This window comes from Glycine soja, chromosome 19, assembly GCF_004193775.1.
Source record: "Glycine soja cultivar W05 chromosome 19, ASM419377v2, whole genome shotgun sequence".
NCBI lineage: Eukaryota > Viridiplantae > Streptophyta > Magnoliopsida > Fabales > Fabaceae > Glycine > Glycine soja.
In genome coordinates, this window is record NC_041020.1 from 23,832,753 (window position 1) to 23,838,293 (window position 5,541).

Sequence of the window (5,541 nt, forward strand, 5' to 3'; positions counted from 1 at the left end):
TATATATATTCTTTTAAGTAAATGTGTATGGTTTGGTGAATGTATGTCAAGACAAAATCATCTTTATTTTCATAAGCAAAAAAACAAATTAAGGGAGTTTTTATTTAAAAATTGAAATTATCGCAGTTTAGGATGGTGATATCGTAGCGACAAGGCAAGTCGTTACACTAAGCGGGAGTCCACTTTTGGCGCTAAGCGCAACAATTTTCGCTCAGCGCAATTCCCTCTCGGGTTGGAATTGCGCTTAGCGCGCTTCTCGCGCTCAGCAAGAGGTGAAAATTTGTAATTTTGAAAATCCCAATTGTCATAATGTTGGGACATGTGTTACGAACCTACAGTCAAAATTTGAAGATGATCCAACGGTTATCGAATCCAGGATCACGATTTTACCATAATAGGTTTAGGTGAAATTTGAAATCTCATAATTTCAACTTAGGTCAATAAAACTCCACACAACTCAACATCCACATCAAGAAAATCACACATGACTAATTTGCACCATACCTCAACTCATTCAAGTCAATCATATAATCAAATAACATGATAAATACAATTAAACATCAATTTATAATTAGCAATATTTCAAGGTGTTACATGTCATCGATAGTGGTGGAGGTCTTGTTGGTGGCAGCCGTTGAGCTCATTGACGCCTCTAGCTAGTGGCACGACATCGACGACTGTCCAGCGTGGCAAGATCATATTTCCTACACTCTCGTCGTACTCTACGGTATCGTGGCAATCATAGCTTTGGTATCGTCGCACCACGTACTCTTTCAATTCCCAATTAGGTTTTTATTTTTGTTTATTCGATTTTCTTTTATAAAATTTTTATTTTGATTGAACTTTAGGTTCAATTGGCTCAGATACAATTAAGAGTGCTGGAGTACGGTTGGACTATGCAGAAGGTCTTTCACTTTCTCAATATTTTGGTGAATGAGGGTTTGTATCGTTCAAACCTTTTGTTATTTTACTTTTTGGAATTCTTTGTGTAGTAACTGCTTAATAATGTGACATTTTGTTAAGGGATTGTGCACTCTTTTTAATTTTGTAGTTCGGTGTGTAGTTTTCATCTTCTATCAGAATGTGTAGAGGTTGAAGTCAGAGGTATTAGAGTATAGGGAATAGAACGTAACATTTAATTTGATTAATTTTTTTCTTAATAGAAGACTAGTTGTTCATTATTTTCTAATTATAGAATGTGGTTAGACTCACACTAATACCCACTCACTGCATTTGCTTGTGTTTGTAGATAGTTCAACACATCTTGCTTGACGTGTCGAGTCTTGCTTTCTTTACAACATATGCACTTTTGGTCTTGTTCTAGGCTAAGATTTATTACCAGGAAAGTTTGACTTATGGTGCATTTGCTTCTACATGGTTGGTTTGCCTCCTGTGATTTTCTTCTTCCATGGTAGTGTGTTTTGCTTATTGGTTTTGATGGGCTGATTACCACCTCGATGTTAAATGCTTTTGTAGGCACGTGCTGTATCAACTGATGGGCTGAAACCAAGTTTCTATACAATTAATATTGTGGTTTATGTTGTTCAGGTGAAAATTCTACTATTTACGAAGTTTGTGTATGTGATCAACTATTAAATGATGTTTGACTTTGGTTGTGATTCACTATATGGTGGCTAGAAGGAAAATTTTGTGTGATATCCAATAATAGGATACAATAGTATAGTTGTACAACTAGGTTATTGGTTTCTAAATTCTAAGTGAGCAATATACAAGCATTTAATAATAACAAACTAGATTCAAATTTTTTCTATTTTACCTTGAAACATCAAACTAAATTCTTTTGCTTCCTCTATGCTGGCATCCTAGATTTGTTAACATGCTTCTTTCCATTGACAAGTGACTCCCACCCTCATAGCTTCATTTGATTCCTCTGCCTTCTCTATGTAGAAGTGAATCAAGCTAGGCCTAGCTGAAGCATAGCTCAATTAGGCAGTTCGTTAGACTATTTTCTCTCCTAAGTCTGATCAGGTGCATTGCAATAGGGTTCTCTTTGTGTTCATCCATTTGCTTTCTTCTTTATGGTGGAAGGTAATTTTTGTATTCATATCCAACTTTCATTGATGCATGAAACTATTGCATTAAGTTACAAGATGCCACCCATTAAGTCAAACTTAGCAGTATACATTGATCTTTACCACGTTTGAAATCATTTTTACAAATGAATTATTTTCAATTCCAAGATAGTTCCTTTGTGTCTTGATAACTGCTTTCAATATTTGGGATCTGGTCTTCTCTAAAATTTCTTAAACTAGTTGCACAGGCCTGGTTTTGTGAGGTGGTAAGATATATGATTGTAACCAGGATATCCATGAAGAAGGATAAAGGGATAACAATTTCGGCCTTTGAGAGTCCTAATTTTGAAATGACATAATGTTTGTCATATGATGTGTTATTATGATCTTTAATTGTCGTAGAGCTGATTTAATGGCAATGCCACACCTATGAAAATGCATGCATTCTAGACCAACGAACTGAATAAGTACACTAAAGTATTTTATATGCTTTACTCTACCACTAAATATTGGCCTCTTTACTTTTAGCAAAACCTTTAAAATAAAATAACAGGAATTAATGTTCCAAAAGGATTGTTCCAAAGGATAGTAGCTGCCTTGAGGCCAACAAATTTGTAGCAGATCATTTTTGTTGATGTTTTATTAAGCAACACAATTGAAAGTAAATATTTTGAGAGCTTTAGATTTCCAAACGGGTTTCTTGATAAGGAAGAATTGACTTTTGGGAAAAAAGTAATTTACAAGAAAACATGCCACAAAAGTGAAGAATCCACTTTCTATTCAGACTTATCCAATGTACAAAGCAGAATCAAGTTAGAAACAACTTTTGTTTGTGTTTTTTTTGCCATCATTTTTTTATTCCTAACCCTAAAGAAAGAACTTAGTTGTATGTGAAGATAAAGAAATGGATATTATCTGAAAATATGGCAACCAGTATGGACAACTTTTTTTTATCCAAACTAGAAATTTTCTGAAATTGGGATTGGTAAATCTTTCAAAAATAAACACAACCAGCTTAACAAGTCGAAGGATTTTTTTTATTGTCTTTAGTTAGCCATGCTCTTATTTATTACCCTAATTTGGATATTTCTATAAGTGGCTTCAAAGATTTTTAAAATTTCAAACTATATTTGGTTTTGGATTTGATAGTAGTAAAGTTATGATAAATCATAATTTTACTTGGGAGCTATGTGGCTGCATCACAAGCCCTTACAAGCTACTTAGAGATCATACCTCATTTTATATTTTAAGCCTTTGTTTCAATTTTCTTCTTCATTTACTAGTTAACATGTTATACAATCCTACCCCGCAAGAGCATTAGATAGAAGACTCCAAGAAGATTGAGCCAGAGATGCAAGAGAAGTCCCTAGCGTTCTCATGAGCCTTAGGGTAGATTTCGGGCTCATGGGCTAAGTATGAGCCCGCTTATCTTTGTACATATTAGATTAAGGTTTCATTATTTTTGGGTCATGTATTTAGGGCTCCATAATATAGGTAAGGTACCCAAGAAATGTAGGATTTTTCAGCCCTTATATTTTAGGGCACCTAGACTAGTTTTTGTATTAGGGGTAGTTTTGCAATTTCATATGCATTAAGTGAATATTTGATGTGTGTGTTGGGAAATAAATTTAATTGAATTGGGAGAAGCTCAATCCAATTAAATTTTAGAGGGCGAGGTGAGCATTTGCTTGCTACATTCCATTGCCACATCATATAGTCACACTTTGTGCATGTTCTTCATGCTTTACATACCTCATGACACCTAAGCACACTTAGTGGAGAATCTTGGACTTGATCTTGAATTAGTGGGCTGAACCATAGCTAAAATTCACTAATCATAATTCATGAGATTTTGGCTCCACAAATTCAATTTCAAATTCAAGTGAAATTTGAATAGAAATTCAAATTTCCCTCCAATTTTGTGTGACACTTAGGCTATAAATAAAGGTCATGTGTGCATTTTTTTTCAACTTTGATCATTTGAGAATTACACTTCAAAGTTCAGACCTCTTTTGAGGCACAAAATTCGTGCTCCTTCTCTCCTTCTCCCTCCACTCATCTTCTCCTACCTTCAAGCTCTTATCCATGGCTTCCTATGGTGGTGAGCTTCTTCTTGACTCATCTTCTCCTTGAAGTGGTGTCTCCTCTCAACTCTTCTTCTTCTCCATTCCACTGCCATTAAAATTCAAGAAGCAAAGGACTCCATTGATGAAGAAGATCCAAGGCCTACAAGCTCCACATGGAGCTACATCAACATATCCTTTTGTTTCTTTGTGTCCTGGTTCTCAAATGAAATTTCATTTTTTTATAAAATTAGAGAATTTTAAGGCGGATAGATACTTTTAACTTCAATTTTTAAATTGAAAATTTGAATTTTGTCAATGTACTTATGCTTTGTGTACTTATCTGTATTACCTTCTGACTTTTCTGATTCTGCGTCGCCTTCTTGACTGTTTTTTACAGACTATTCTTAATGCTACAACACTTTCCTATTGAATCCAAAGGGCGATGTAAGAAGATGCAAGAGGTATACAATTTGATGATGGGATATTCCTATTCTTCCCTCCTTCACTTTGACCCAGAATTAGGTGGTGTTGGCCTAGCTTATTCTAGGCTTCTCTTTTTAAAAGAAGAAGTTGGGTCAATTTATTTTTAAAAAAATGAGCTTTAAGAAATGTAGCTTTTTTTAAAAATGAAGAAAACTAAAGAAAAAAGGATTCTTCAGGGTAGCTAGTTTTAGGAGCTTTTGGCTTCTACTTCTCCTCCATAATTTCAAATCGATCCAAAGAAACTCCCAAGAAGTTTTAACTGAAAAGCAACTTTTAAGCTTAAAAAATTGCCGCTAAAGAAGGTCATCTTGATCAGAAACGACCTGTGTTGGCTAGGTATATGAATGTTAATTTGTGTTTCTATAAATGAGTATGTAACTAAGAAAGGGAACACTAAGGAGGTAGTTAGCTTAATCTGGTATCTTCAACTGGCTATGCATGTGTCTATTGCTTTTATTCATTTATTTATGTTAATTTGTAGTGTAATTGTTGAATCCCTAAAGGTTGACAGTTTGCAAAAACTTTGCTCCTCATTGGAGCCTATTCTACGCAATGTTGTAAGAAAATTCAGTTCATTCTGGTATTAATTCTTAATATGTCAATCTAATAATTTTGTGAAATTTTTAGTTGATTTATTGGTCAGTAGTACCTGAAGTTATCACTTACATATTCTATTGCTCACCTAATCATCCACATAAACTACAACCTCTGGTTGCTGGCCTATAGCTAAAATTTATTGTACTTCAAGATGGTAGTCCTTGACTTGATCTCAGGCTTAAATAGAATTAGGTAGGAAATTAGTGATCTTAGATTCAAAACTGTATAAGTTTATGCATTTCTTTTCTTTTTCCTTATCTACCCAACTATGAAAGGAAATGTCATCAAACATTCTAAAAACAACTTTCTTTGCTTGTGGGGGTAAGGCTACTTATACCCATCCCAAGCCTCATTAGGTGGGA

The 5,541-nt window shown here is 34.4% G+C and overlaps 1 pseudogene; it reads left to right on the forward strand.

Moving 5' to 3' along the window:
- The first annotated feature begins 594 nt into the window (after positions 1-594).
- LOC114398654 lies at positions 595-5,169 on the forward strand (annotated as a pseudogene).
- The last annotated feature ends 372 nt before the right edge of the window (positions 5,170-5,541 follow it).